Consider the following 14,829-nt stretch of genomic DNA (forward strand, 5'->3'; position numbering starts at 1 on the left):
ACCATCTAGCTCAATGGTTTTCAGCCTTAGAGGCACATGAGCCTCATCTGGGAGCTTCTAAAAACCCTGATGCGAAGGCTATACCCCAGACCAGTTACATCGGAAACTCTGGGTAGGGAACAGAAACAATAGTAGTGTTTACCACTGCCAAGGTGATTTCAGTGTAAGGGTTGATAAAAGACTACACATTGGGTCCAGTGTACACTGCTTGGGTTATGGGTGCACCAAAATCTCAGAAATCACCACCAAAGTATTTATCCATGTAACTAAACACCACCTGTTCTCCAGAAAACTATTGAAATTAAAAAAAAAAAAAAAAAGAACAGCAAAAAAGAATCACCTTTTTATACTAATTCCTGCCTAGATAGAGCAGTAGGGACCTAAGACTGCCCTGCCTTTGGTCCCTACTATATACCTTAGATCCCTGTAGGTATCCATATCTCAAAAGTGTTTAAGAAACTGGACATCAGACAACACAATAGTGATCCCTGAGAGTCTGAAACAAATGAGGTTGGCTCTACGATTGCCCCAGCTGACTGCCCTGAGAGAATGTCCAGACAGATGCAGGGAGGGAGAACTCAAGCAGGGCCCAGGGGACTTTCTGAGTTGCTGTGAGCCCAGCAGCTAGCGTTCACATGACCAAGATAAGAGAGCTGCCCAAAGAGAGAAATGGAGAACTGGGTTACTGTTACAGGTCTGCCTGGAGTATTCAGCAGATATCAGTGCAGCAAATTCAGCTGTATTAGTGCATGCATGTAAGAAAACTAGCGAGGCTGGGAAAAGATTCCACACAAAGGATTAGAGGAAATAGTGTTGACATTTCCTCTAATCACACTGGGTCAGAAATAGTGGCTTTCTCCACCAGCTGGACTGGAATCTCTTATCATTCATGGGGCCTTGGGAGAGTACTCAGGATGCCTCCATCTCAGGAGTGGGCCACACTTAGCCCTATCTGAGCCCAGCTCCAGATCTGCCCGGCAAATCACAAAAGCAAGATACAAAAGAGTCAAACTGTTTCCAAGTAACTTGAACTGCATCCAAAAGCAAAGTTGAAGAACATTTATAGGAATACAAACATACCCAGCCCCTGGCAAGGTAAAATTCAGAATGTCAGTCAACGAATGAAAGATTACGGATGGGGGAAGAGGCCAAAAAACATCATCCATGAGGAGACTAGTCAATCCAGAACTAACAGAGATGCTACAACGAGCAGACAAGGGTGCTTAAATGGGCATTATAACTGGATTGCTTATGGTCAAAACGTTATGTTGAGACATGGACCATATAAAAAAAGATCCAAATCAAACCTTTAGAAATGAAAAGTCTAATGCCTGAGATGTAAAGTACACTGCATGTGACTCATAGCAGACTAGAAATTGCAGAAGAAAACATTAGAGAAATTAAAGACAGAAATAGAAACCATCCAGGAAGTTTTTAAAACACAAAAACACCATCAGTGAACTGTGGGACAACTTCAAACAGTCTGATATATGTCTCACTGGAGTCCCCAGACAGATGAGAGAGAAAGGGAGGACACAAAAAATACATGAAGAAATAATGGCCTGAAATTTTCTAAATTTGATGAAAACTGTAAACCCAGAGATCCAAGAATCTTAGCAAGCCCCAGGCACTAAAATCTACACCCAGCACATCATAATCACGTAGCTCAAAACCAGTGGTAGGAGGGAGGGTTTCAAAGCAGCGCAAGGACAGTTTTTGGGGAGAGGGACATGTTAATTTTCTTGAATGTGGTAGTAGTTTTCCAGGTATATAGATACATGATATGTGATATGAGTGGCAAGTGAAAACATTTCAAGTTGTACACTTAATATGTGTGCTATTTATTGTATGTCGGTCATAGCCCCAATAAAACTGATCTATTAACAAACAATAACAGCCCTGGGTGCATATTAGAATTACTGGGAGAACTTTGCAAAAAAAAAGAAATTTCCATCTTCAGAGGTTCTGGTTTAGATAGTCTGGGATGAGTCCCAAGCATCCGTATTTTTAAAAGCTTGGCAATTCGATTTGGCAAGTTTTTTTTTGCAAATCCCTGGAAGCAGGAAACTGCAGAAACCTCCCCCATTTACATGAGCTAGTGGTTAATGACCTTTATTCTGACTAAGCAGCTTTATATTTCAGGGATATGGCCCTCTGATGTACGATGTTAATTTCCAAGTTCTGAGTTTTCTGTATCTAGTCTTTTCACTTATAGGTACGCAATATCTTATTTTATTAAAGAATGGGATTTTGATACCTCTTTCCTTATTTTTGAAACTTTCTGGGTTTATTTCGAACATTATAGCTTCTGATATTCCCAGAACTTCACAACCTCATGCTCAAAGTGGGTCCACTGATTTCTTAGTCGTTGGAAATGATCTTGACCTAGTCATCTGTAGACTTCTAAACTCTACCTAAAGAAGCACACAGCAGCTTTCTCCTAGTTCTTTCTTTAGTTTTTACTTTAGGATTTATACCTCCCAGCATGTCACTTCTCTGCTTAAAGTCATTCTTCACCAGCTACCCCACCCCAAGCTTTTAGATGTGACCCAGTCTCCCTAATGCATCCCGTAAGATCCTGCCTCATAGATCACTACCCACTTCCCTTACCTCCTTCTTTCTAGCCATAATGAACTTTCATTTCTGTAATAGATCACCCTGTAACTCACCTCCAAGTCTTTGCAAGTTCTATTCCCTTTGCCTGAAATATTCTCCTGGGCTTTTTCTCACTGTTTGGCTATTTCCTTCTCATCCTTAAGGTCTCAGAGGAGTCATCACTTGTTTTGGGGAGTCGGGGAAGGCTTTGTGCCCCAGAACACACTATATCTCCCCGACCTTAGCAGTTATTGCTCTGTATTATAATTGTTAGCTTCTGTTATCCCCAACCTGACTGTAAACTCCTTGAGGACAGAAACCAGTCCTGGCATCCAGTATAGGGCATGGTCCATACTAAAGGTGTGCGGAATTGAATGCACTGTAAAAAATGGTGCTACCTCACCCCTTGTCAAACCCAGCATTTCTGATATACAAGTTACCAAGCCAGCTCGTGGACATGACTGCTCAAATTCAGCCATAGGAGCTTCATACTACAAGGGAGACTTGACAACTTTGCAGTGTTAAGTTTTTTGCCAGCAAGTTAAGCTTAGCAGAATAAACCCAGAGTGAAGTGTTTCCTTATTATTTCACACAAGGGAAAAAGCAGAACAACTTGAGAATTGCAGGAAAAACGGGAGGCTCTAAATAATTAAGGTGTGTTGGAATTAAGGTGAGTGTCTGAAAAAAAAAATAATCTATGTGTCAGGAAACCTGGTTTGAAGAGGTAATAATGGAAAGCAAATCTGAAGTTGTCCTTAAATCAATAGAAATCATTCAAATTCTTATGGTAGGAGACTAATAAGTCAGAATCTGTCCTGCAGGCCCAGAACAGGGGTAAATAGGCATTATTTTGTAAATAAAGTATTATTGGAACACAGCCACGTCCATTCGTTGAAGTATAAAATATGGGAAGGTTTGTACTACAATGGCAGAGTTGAGTGGTCCAGACAGGACAGAGATTATATGGGCTACAAATCCTAAAGTATTTACTGTTGGTACTTTACAGTGGCTGATCCTCGAACTAGGAAATGAATAAGATTATCTACATTCATTCAGAATCATTTATGGAGTTCTATAGTATGTTGAGCACAGTGCCTGGCTTATAGTAAACTCAAATAGATGTGGGCTGTGATTGACATTATAGTGGTTGGCCATTGATGAACAGACACTGGGCTCAGGTAAAGGCCCTGCTACAGAAGTCAGGGATACAGATGTTCATGGCATGTGAAATAATTTAGGTCAAGGCCAAGCCCAAAGAGCAAAGACAAACTGAGCTGGATGGTAACTTGGTGTTTACTCTGTTCTAAAGCAAACCACTCTTGGAGAATGTTTATATCACTTCCTTTTCTCTATTTCCAGAGAAAACGATCACAGGCCAAGCTCAATTTGTGGTTAGTCTTTCACTCTGAGTTCCATGAAGTGGCTTCCAGGATCTTCCCTAGGCAATGTGGTAGAGGTTTAAGAAATTCAGGGTGTGTATTTCACATCAGTTGAAGAATCTCTTGAAGGCAAACAGAAAGGTTAGTTTCTTCTGTTTGCAGTGCACACTTTTGTTTGCATGTGAGCATGAATCATCAGTCTCCTCACTAAGCATCAAGTAATCCAAGCAGAAGAAGCTCAAATTAACACTAAAGGAAGGTAGTGAGAATGAGTGTGTTTTTAAGCATTTTGTGGTAGGCAGAATAATGGCCTCCAAAGATATCAGATCGTAATCCCCAGAGCCAGTAACTGTGACCTTACCTTGGCAAAAAGGTTTATGCAGATGTGATTACATTAAGAATCTTGAGATGAAGAAAAATCTTGGATTATCTGTGTGGACTGTAAATACCAGCACCAGTCTCTTTTTAAGGGAGAGGCAGCAGGAGATTTCACAGACAGACACAGAGGAGAAGTCCGGGGGAGATGGAGCAGAGAAGGATTTGAAGATCCTGGGGTGGTGCAGCCACGAGACCGGGCATGCAAGAAGCCCACAGAAGCTGGAGGAGGCCTGGAACAGATTCTCTCCTAGCTCCAAAGGGAGCACAGCCCTCGACTGCAGCCCAAAGAAACTCATTTCAGACCTCTGGCCTCCAGACTGTACGAGAATAAGTTTGCCTTGGTTTTTTTGTTTGTTTGTTTTTTGTTTTTTTTTGAGACAGAGTCTCGCTCTTTTGCCCAGGTTGGAGTGCAGTGGCATGATCTCGGCTCACTGCAAGCTCTGCCTCCCGGGTTCACGCCATTCTCCTGCCTCAGCCTCCCGAGTAGCTGGGACTACAGGCGCCCGCCACCGTACCTGGCTAATTTTTTGTATTTTTAGTAGAGATGGGGTTTCACCATGTTAGCCAGGATGGTCTCCATCTCCTGACCTCATGATCCACCCGCCTCAGCCTCCCAAAATGCTGGGATTACAGGCGTGAGCCACCGTGCCCAGCCAGTTTGCCTTGTTTTAAGCCACCAAACTTGTAGTAATTTGTTACAGCAGCCACAGAAAACTGATACAGATGTATTCATCAGATGAATGGTAGGTACATTACTTCATTACTTTTTTTTTTTTTTTGAGATGGAGTCTCACCCTGTCGCCAGGTTGGAGTGCAATCTTGGCTCACTGCAACCTCTGCCTCCTGGGTTCAAGCAATTTTCTGCTCAGCCTCTTGAGTAGCTGGGATTACAGGTGCACACCACCATGCCCAGCTAATTTTTTTTGTTTTTAGTAGAGATAGGGTTTCACCATCTTAACCAGGCTGGCATTGAACTCCTGACCTCGTGATCTACCCACCTCAGCCTCCCAAAGTGCTGGGATTACAGGCGTGAGCCACCCGGCCTCATTACTTCTTATACCATAATAAATAAGAAAGAGAGAGAAGCAACAACGTACCCCCACCACCAGCACCTTAACTTTTGCTTGATCCACACGAGTAAGAACGGATGGTAAATAACACAAGTTACTGGACTGGGGTTGGAAGAGATTTTTGTCTATTATGATGCTGAGAACAGTGCTCAGAACATGGAACATGCTCAGAAAAGAGCAACTCAATACATAAATGATATCAAGGCAGGTCAAGTTCCGTGCGAATTGTCAGCTTATAATGGCATTAGGACCCTGGATGGATACTGTGATGAAGCGTGGTGCACAGACAGCTGTCTGTTGGAGAGCCATTTGTTACCAATCCATGGTGAAATGGGTAGAGAAGTACAGAGGTCTTCAGAAACTACTTCTTACTGCTTTCTTTTAATCCACTGATTGAAAAAAATGACATAGTTGATAAAGAGCTGTTGTAAATTCAACACTGTTTTTAAAATAAGTTTGTATTTTTATTAATCACAATATATTACCTTTTAAAATGGTCATATATGTGAAGAGAGAAATAACTTTAGGAAGCTGTATTTATTCCAAATACAGAGAATTCTCCAACCACATATAATAATCATGAGCCCCTGAGAGTCCATGACCTGGAGGTTCAAAGCTATAAGTCAATCCCACCAAGGAAACTAGGGTGTGAAGGCATTCTGTGATTAGCTCCCCATCTTACAACCTAGTTAGCATCCAAGACAGGCCCAAACCCAGGGCTTGTGTCTTCTGAATCCCATTCCAGTGCTTTTTTAGTAGCCATTGATGTGACATCTCATGGACCTCCTAGATGTGGTCTCCTAGGCAACCTGGTGCATGCCTATAGGCGTAAATCTGGCTAAAGAAGGAAGCTCATCATGACCTCCACACCACCCATGGAGGACAGCAGGGTCCTTAGGGTTCTAGGCAGGTTTCATGTGTGTGTGGCCTTGCAGGGCCTTGCACTGAGAAAGGCCACACTGGATTTAATGTCCTGCTATTGCCTTCTTGAAGTTCTTAATAATTTTCAAAAAAGAACATGCAGTTTTCCTTTGCACAGACCCCTACAAATTATATTGAGACTGTGCGAGCAAGGCAGTTTGGATCCAACTTCATTTTATTTCTAGTTTGCTTCTGCTGTCATTCTGGAGACACAGCCTTCATTATTGCACCTCAGGATTTGACAGACCATGGTCTCCTGGGTGAGGACACAGTATCCCCAGGCTGGGCCTCGAGTGAAGGAAGGGAAGGGTCTAGGGTGCAAAGGTTAAGGAGGCCCTTACTCTTGGGGGTGTGCGAAGGCAGAGCCGGCACCTGAGAGTGAGCACCCCTTAAAAATTGCAGCTCACTTGCCCCTCCCAAGTCTCGCCCTGTAGTACACCTGCAGTATGCCTGTAATATTCCTGCAGACACCTGCCGTACAGTATTCTTCTGCTTCCTTTGCCTCTGTGTGCCTCTGTGGTCACTGAATTTTCATCAGCCAGATCAGGTGGCACACAGAAACCTACCCCATTGACTTGTTCTTAGATTTTTCTAAAAGTGTTCTTTATTTGTTCAGTCTCTATTGAGGAAGAATTACATTTCCCCATTCTCTGCAAGATTCGCCATGGTTGGCTGGTGCATGCTCTACTGTGTAAGTGTAATTTGATATAAAGCTGAATTGTCAATAGCATGAAACATTTTATAGGAAGAGTGAAAGAGGAGATGGTGGTCTCATTCATTCTGTCCCAGAGAGCAAGAGCAGTGTGGCATGGTCGCAAGTGAGGAGAAATCAGAAGCTCAGTTCTCATCCCACTCCACTGCTTACTCCCTGTGGAACCTCATGCAGTGCTTGTGCTTCCTCAGCCTGAGTTTCCTTACCTATAAAAACAAAGCTGTCTCCATTTCACATGACTTTTGAGGGTCTGACAAATTTATGTTTCTTAATGTGCTTTGGAGACACTTAAAATGCTAGCTGGTGGCTGACACTGATTCTTCAGCTTTTGTAGGGGAATTGTTCTGCAAGATGAGTTCATTCTAAGTTGCCACCTGCTATCTGCCAGTGGATAAATTCCACAGCATCTCACAATATGGGTTAGGCCCTGGAATAAGCTTTATTAAGAAAAAGAAACTGACAACGTCAGGGTCAGCCAGATAAGATAGAAGGGCCTGCTGAGGCCGCTGCATTCTGCTGAATGGATTTGTGGTCCAGGGAGGAACATACTCTCCCCAGTCCCACTCCCACCCCCATAATCTCCTTTTTTGTAGGGCAAGTGGGGGAGCACTTTTGTTAGTGGGGAGATAATGAAACTACTTTGGCACCAGGCAGCCCGGATTTGAGTGTCAGCTGTTTACAGGAATTGTCCGGGAAGGCAAGCGCACAGCACCTGGGGACCTTGGGACTAAAGTTGTTACCCTGGGGGGAGGACACCACTTGTCCCATGGGAAGAGGAGCCTCTCCAGCTTTGAGAGAGAGTTAGGACTCCCCCCCTGCCCCCACCCCGTAGCATTTCAACCTGATAATTCAGGGTAAACACCTGGGTTCATTTTCAGACAATGCTGCTCGTACCAAAGAAGCATCATTAAATTCTGGATGCAGGGACCGCCCATACTATCCCCGACGTTAAAACCTAACTAGGTCATGTCAGGCTTTATTAATGGGTGGTTTGGATTTGATAGAGAGATCAAGGCCTACCCAGGCTAAATCTAAATCCATCCACTAATGAGCTATAATAAGAGGATTCCATTTTAAAGGATTCACTCGGGTCCTTGGGACTAAAACGCTGTCACAGTTGATTCCTCTAGCCAGCTTTGTACCTGCTTTTCTGCAACTGATGTGGAAATCTTGTGCATCCTAAAATGCTGCCCTTACTTATCCTTTTATCCTGAATTGTAGTCTCCCACCTTCCCTCACAGCCTGAAATCTCCACCTCATATAAATGCCTCAGGGGGTGCCAGCTCCAATGGTGGGGGCAGGGGAGGTGGACTCCACAGCAGTCGACAAATCATAATTGCATAATGTAAATTTTGCACAAAATGCTCTGAGAGCTTAAGGTGCCACAACTAATTTTATTAGGACACTTCAAAACGGAGATGACATTTGAACTGGATCATAAAGGATAAGTAGAATATTTTAGGGCAAAGAAAGGGGAGCAGGGCATGCTAGGTAGAGAACACAGTGGAGCAGAGATGTGGGACTTCAGCTGAGACAATATGTGTGAAGTGTTTAGAGCAGTGTGTGGCACATACTAGGTGCTCAATAAATGTTAGTAGTGCTAGTCATTATTGCTGTTACATATTCAGGGAATTTAAAATAGCCTGTATGGCTACAGTACCAGGAGGGAAGGTCTGGAAATAAAACTGGAGATGGAGTTTAAGATTTTTTGTGTGTGAAGGGCCTTAAATAGTATGTTAAAGGAGTTAGGTTTTGTATTTGCATCTCGTTTTAGCCAACTAATCCACAATCATGAGTGTCCCAGTGAGGATGGGCCGGGTTAGGCTGCAGTAACAACCCCCGGATGTCAGTGGCAAAGCATCAAACATTTATTTCTTTCCCATGTGACATGCCCAGTGCAGGATGACTGTGATCTTTGCCCAGTGTCCTCCTCTTTCTGTGACCCTGCTGCTTCTGCCCCAAAATGACACCTATCACTACTTCCATTTCATTAGCCAAAAAAAGCCACGTGGTCATCCTAACTTCAGATGGAACAAGGAAGTGCAGTCCTACCATGGCTGTGTGACTGTGTGCATTTGTCAAAACTCACAGAAACGCATGCTTAAAATAAGTAAATTTTACTGTGTCTAAAGTATGTGTCAACAGTTCTGACTTTAAAAAACACCTCAGTGCATTTTTTTTAACTAGACTGCTTTTAAAAAGTATTAGAATTATATTGTAAACGACCACTGAAAATATGATTTGATTTCTAAAAATCAATTTTATGGATCCTTTTAGAGGCATCGTAACCTGTGGTGTGCTGCTAATGCTGCTGACATTCAACAGCCAGGACTGTTTTCCCTTCAGGGCAGGGGTAGGCGGCTGAGGAATCCTGTTCTCCCACCATGGCTGATTCCAGGCTAGGGATGTAATGTTACTGAATTAGAAGAAATGCACACGTTTTGAGCCAATTCCAGCACACCACTGAAGATGTACTATGGGTTGACATTATAATAAGCAGCAAGGTAATGACTGTCCTCATGGTGTTCCAAGATTGCCTTGTACAATTTCCTAGTTTGCTGGTGATGCAGGATTAGTAATCATAATACGAGTGTCAATCAGATGCTACAGCTTTGAAAAATAATCCAATAGAATGATACCTTTAAAGCTAGATGAGGCCTTAGAGATCATCTAGTCACGGCACAGTTGAGGACACCCTGAAAGGTAACAGATGTGCCCAGAGTCACCCAGCTGCCACCCAGGTGGCAGAACTGGAACCAGAACCCCGGTTTCCTGACTTCCTATGTAGTGTCTTTGTGTGGCTTTCCCCACCACTGCAGGAACTGTGGGATTCCAGTTTTTGAATGGGTACCATTGTTCCTAGCCTATTTTCAGATATCCATCTTACAAGTATTATTTTTAAAAGTTCAAAACATTCAGCGAAGCCATGCCCGTGGTGAACAAGTGGCAGGCACCAGAGGTTGGGGAGGGGTGTCATGGGCTATTTGATAGCTATTGGATTCAAACAATGCATTTCTCTCCCTGGAGAGAACAGAGGATAACCTGACACCTTGTCTGAGGACTGTGGTTTACCCCCAGCCCACGTGGGAACCTGTTTCCATGGGCTCCTCTGGCTGTGTGGTGGCCCAGCCTTTCGCAGCCCCACTCCTCGGCTCACCCCACGTTAAGAACAATAACAGCAGCCACATGCTCAGAACACGACCACTAAGCATTTTCCAATCTCAGCTAAACTTCGGAGTAGCCAAGAAGAGTCCTTGGGGGAATGAGTTCATCTGCAGGTCTGCGGGTGGAGTCAAAATCAATAATAATAATAACTCTGTCATAATATTGACTGTTTGGGGGCCAAGCCAGACTTGTCCCTAAATATGTCTCAGACTTGTACGACTCTCCCTGGCTGTCTGCTTTAAATGCCTTTTTCTTCTTTCTCAATCTGACAAATGCTTGCCCTTCCTTCAAGGCTCATCTCAATGCCACTTCTTTGAAGATGTTTCTGACCGTGACCTTGTACCTCCCATCTGCTCCTCTGAATGTATTGCTTCTTTTACCCTGCCCCTGGAACACTTTGAACCTGCCTGTGCTGCAGCCTGTTTCACAGAGGATTGTGTGATTATTTGTTCAGATGTCTATCTCAAATGTTTGCTTCTTGAAGTGAGGTTTGCTCTGTGTGTTATGCGTCATTAGCTGCCTTCATGTGGCCTGGCCCAGCCCATGGTGAAGAAAGAGAGAGGGGGAGAGAGGAAGAACCATTCTGGATCAAGAGCAAACTCTCTGGGAAACTGAAGTTCCCCTGTGCCTGTTCATGCTCCATAAATGACTGTATGAGCTCCAGGGTTGTAAGTCTCAAGCTCACAGTGCATGAATGTCCCCAGGGCATATTCATTCCAAATGCAGATTCCTGCCCCTGCCACACACCCCCTGCCCACACACACACACACACGCACCACTCTTCTCACCATTCCGATGTCTAGATCTGAGGTGGGGCCCAGAAGTCTGTTTTCACCAGCACTCCGGTGATATTCTGATTCAGAGGATCTGAGGACACTTTTGAGAAGCACCAGTCTCTGACTAGGAGGCTTCCAGGGATGCAAGCATGTAGGGCACAGGGAGCGCGCAGACTTAGGCCCTGGTGGCTGCCTCCTGGGCTGGGGAGGGCACGCCGCAGCCTGCATTTTGTCTCCAGAAAGCACCAGGAGCTGGAAGATCCTGGGGACATTGCCCTTCATCTTCCCCATCTGCAGCCCAGAATCCTCAACTCACTCAGGCTGCAGTCACACAGAGGCACACTGGTATGCCTCTTTTTCCAGAATATTCTGGACAAATATTCAGCTTATGAAGGATGCACCTCCTGAATATTTTTAATGCTAGTCATTCTGAGCTGTGGAATAGACACGCAGGGAGTTAACACCGGCGATGGCCTGCAGCTCAGGAATGTGAGGCCCCCGACAAAGTGACCACAACCAGTGCCACCATCAGAGCAGGTCCTGGCTGACCTCAGGCTTCCTTCAGGCTGTCCCTTCTCTGCTGGCCTTAGCAGTGACAGCACCATGTCCTTTAGTCAAGCCACACACATCCTTGAAACTGCCACATTCTCTGCACAGAGAGTCACGTCTGTGCTCCCCGCTGAGTGATAACAGGGTCATGACCTCCTTGGAAAGGGAGACGATGTTCCTTGCATTGTCATCAGCCCCCGGGCCATCTCGGAGCTCCCAGTGCCTCTGCAAACCCCATTTGATGAATCTGAGAACGAGATTCTGGAAACGGTCTGAGTGCTGAGCAGTACCTGTCACACTCACTCACGTAACAAAGTATGTTTGTTTCCCAGAAGACAGTCATTGTATATTCCTACTCATTAAGTTACTATAATTATACCCACATGGGGTGTAATTGATTTTAATTTCACTCTGAGTTTGCTCCAGGTTACAACGGCAAGTCTCTGGCCTTGGAGAACTCTCTCCCTTTATTTAGCATTTAAATGAGTATCAGGAGGGAAACGCAAGAAGTAATTATGAGGAGAAACCGAGTGTTGAAAGGGGCAGCTTTGAAGTGCTTGGATGTCCTGACACGGCAGTGCATGCTTCCAATTCAGTGCATGGGAAGTCAGCTGAATCACTGGGGAGCAAGATGCCCTGACATTGATGAATCGTGCAGCTGTACTGGGGCCCAAACCTCTCACTCAGTGCTGGAGTGATTTTAATGCCATGCTTACCCATAACTCAGTGGCCTCTGTTTATGAATTAGCACATATTTTTAAGTTCTTACATGTTACTGTCTCCGAAATTTACAAATAAATCATAGTAATACTACAGTTTCAATTCCCCACCCTTTAAAAACAGCTTCCATGTGTTATAGTCATAAATCCCTTGTTAACTTTTTAACTCCATGCCCTTGTTATTGTATGTCACAAAAGACAGTGTTATAGTTTTTCATTCCTGCTTAATTTAAAACTTTCCCAATGGAATGCAGATACAATGAGCTGTTTTCATAGGTGTGGTTAGGGGGATGTGTTGTATAATTGAAGCCTAGGTCTCTATTTTCAGATGGGGCAGATTCTAAAACTAGTGGGATATACCGACTCTATTTGAATCTCTAAACTATGAGACAAGTTACACAACTAGATCATTGGTTTCCTAAGGGAATGAGACAGTAGCTGTTTGTATAAGGAGCATAGCTGTTCACACATACACACACACACACACACACACACCATGCATCACAAATAGATGTAGAATTCTAATGTTAGCTGCCCTACCTTTGTTCTCCAGTATTACATAATTCTCTGTTTATGTGTCTCACCCCTGCCCCCAACTTTTTACTTCCCAAGGGCAAATGTATTCCTAGTGCCTGGAGTTAATGTATGTGGAACACTTAAAGATGGAAAGTGATCCTAGCTAAGCCCTCACTTTGGAAGTGAGGAAAATGAGGGCCCAGATACATCAGATTGCTTGGCCAAGGTCACAGCAGTCAAGACACCAAGTGTGCATGTAATAAGCATATGACTATTCAATCACATAAAAATGTTATCAAACGTCCTCTATCAAGCGTCTGCGTTTCCCACATTCTCTTGGCTATGGAAAAGCGTGCTTTAGCAGAGCAGACCCACCAAAGAAGATACCACATTTGGCTTTGGCTTTTCCCTTTGCCTATCTCATCTGCAAAGTCCTTGCTGTAATGATCCCATGGTGTGATGGAATATCAGAATTCAGGAGCGTACAAATGCAATGTCCAAAAGATGAAATTCAACCGGTTAAGAACTCTGTTGCCTTGAATTTGACAGTGATCCTTTCACAGAGAAGTTTCCCTGGTTTTGAATTAAGTTACACTAAACCAGGAGGGACCAGTTCCTGGTTCCCTTTCATGTAGTTTCAGATTTTCTCAGGAATCCTTTGGTATTCTGTCCTATGCAATACACCTCACCAGGAACGCGGTGCGTCAGGGGTCAGATTCTTTTGCTCGGAAGGCTGTGAAAGGCTCGGGTTCGCACAGTTTAACTTTTTAAAATTCTCATATGTCTTTCCAAAGACTTGTAGGTTTTTTGGAAAAATTGTTATGTTTCTTCCCTCCTGTGTTTTCATCCTTACTTCTTTCTCCTTTGCCACTAATTCTCTTTGCCTCACTATTCCTCCCTGTCCTTTGTTTTCCCTGTGTCATTTGGAATTTTCCTTTTACGGTTGAAAGGCGGATGCAGCCCTGGAGGAATCAGGGTAAGGTCATGCCAGTTGGGCCTTCTCCCCAGTTCAGATGAGACTTTCTGAGCTCGCCTCCCCTGCAGGTTGTTCGTGAGATAAAACCTCCGTGGATCAGGTGGAGAGCCCACAGTTGCCTCAAGATGAAATACATCTGTTTCATTGTCCAGTGTGGGGAAGGAACAGACAATTATCTTTTGAGGTCAAGCAGCAATTCCAGGAGCTGACCCAGCCTCACAGAGCAGCCCATAGCAGCAGGCGGGGGCCTGTGTTATGACAGCCACCTTCACTGCAGGCCACGTGTGACATCAGCCTGCACCCCAGCAGGGCTCCATGTCTCCCCCTCTCCTCCCTGCATGGCAGTCTCAGGTAATCTAAGAAAGCAAGAACATGACTCCAGCAAACCCACAAGTGGTGGAGGAAGCCCGAAAAGCTTGTCTATCCTTACCATTAGAAACCAGGCAACCACAAGAAGAGGCAGAGAAGAGAAAAGAGGAGCAGGACGGGGAGGAGGCATCAAGACAATAGAATACAATAGGCATTCTCTGCCTCCCCCTCTGCCATTCAGGAAAGTCAGGCTCGGCTGCCCCTTTCCAAGGTAGCAGCCACACACTCAGTTCCGATCCTTGTGTTCTTCTAAAGCAAATTTTCCTTAGCATATGTACATTGAATCACCAGAAAAAAATATTACTGCCTGGCTTTCACCCCCAGACATTCTGATTTAATCGATCTGGGGTACCAAGTAGACATCTGGATTTTTAAAGCCCGCTGAGCAATTCTAATGTGGAATAAAGTTAGGGAACCACTGCGTTATTGGCCAGGTAATTCTTAGGGCCCATGCTGCACCAACCCCCAAATAGATCTTGCTCACAGGCTCCACTTTCAGAGGGCAAGGGCAAACCCATCATCTTTTGTAACAATAGAAATTTGAGGGCAAATTCAGACCCATCCAACATATTGAGCACCTACTACTTGCCATACCCTGGGTTAGTGCCTCCCTATGTATTATCTGGCTTAAGCCAGCAGGGAGCTTCTCAGAGGGTACCCTTCTAAAGGCAAAGCGCTGTCTTGTGACATAAATACAAACTGTC

The 14,829-nt window shown here is 44.4% G+C and overlaps 1 protein-coding gene and 1 long non-coding RNA gene across 2 annotated transcripts in view; both read left to right on the forward strand.

The window, feature by feature from the left end:
* The window catches only part of LOC101005808 (beta-chimaerin), a 90,168-nt gene that overhangs the window by 19,733 nt on the left and 55,606 nt on the right, over nt 1–14,829 (forward strand). The gene's annotated exons all lie outside the window — the stretch shown is intronic.
* Nucleotides 305–4,739, forward strand: LOC116274678. Its single transcript, XR_004183458.1, has 2 exons — nt 305–4,115; nt 4,445–4,739. It is a non-coding gene; the product is annotated as an uncharacterized LOC116274678 (long non-coding RNA).

Source organism: Papio anubis, chromosome 4 (genome assembly GCF_008728515.1).
Source record: "Papio anubis isolate 15944 chromosome 4, Panubis1.0, whole genome shotgun sequence".
NCBI lineage: Eukaryota > Metazoa > Chordata > Mammalia > Primates > Cercopithecidae > Papio > Papio anubis.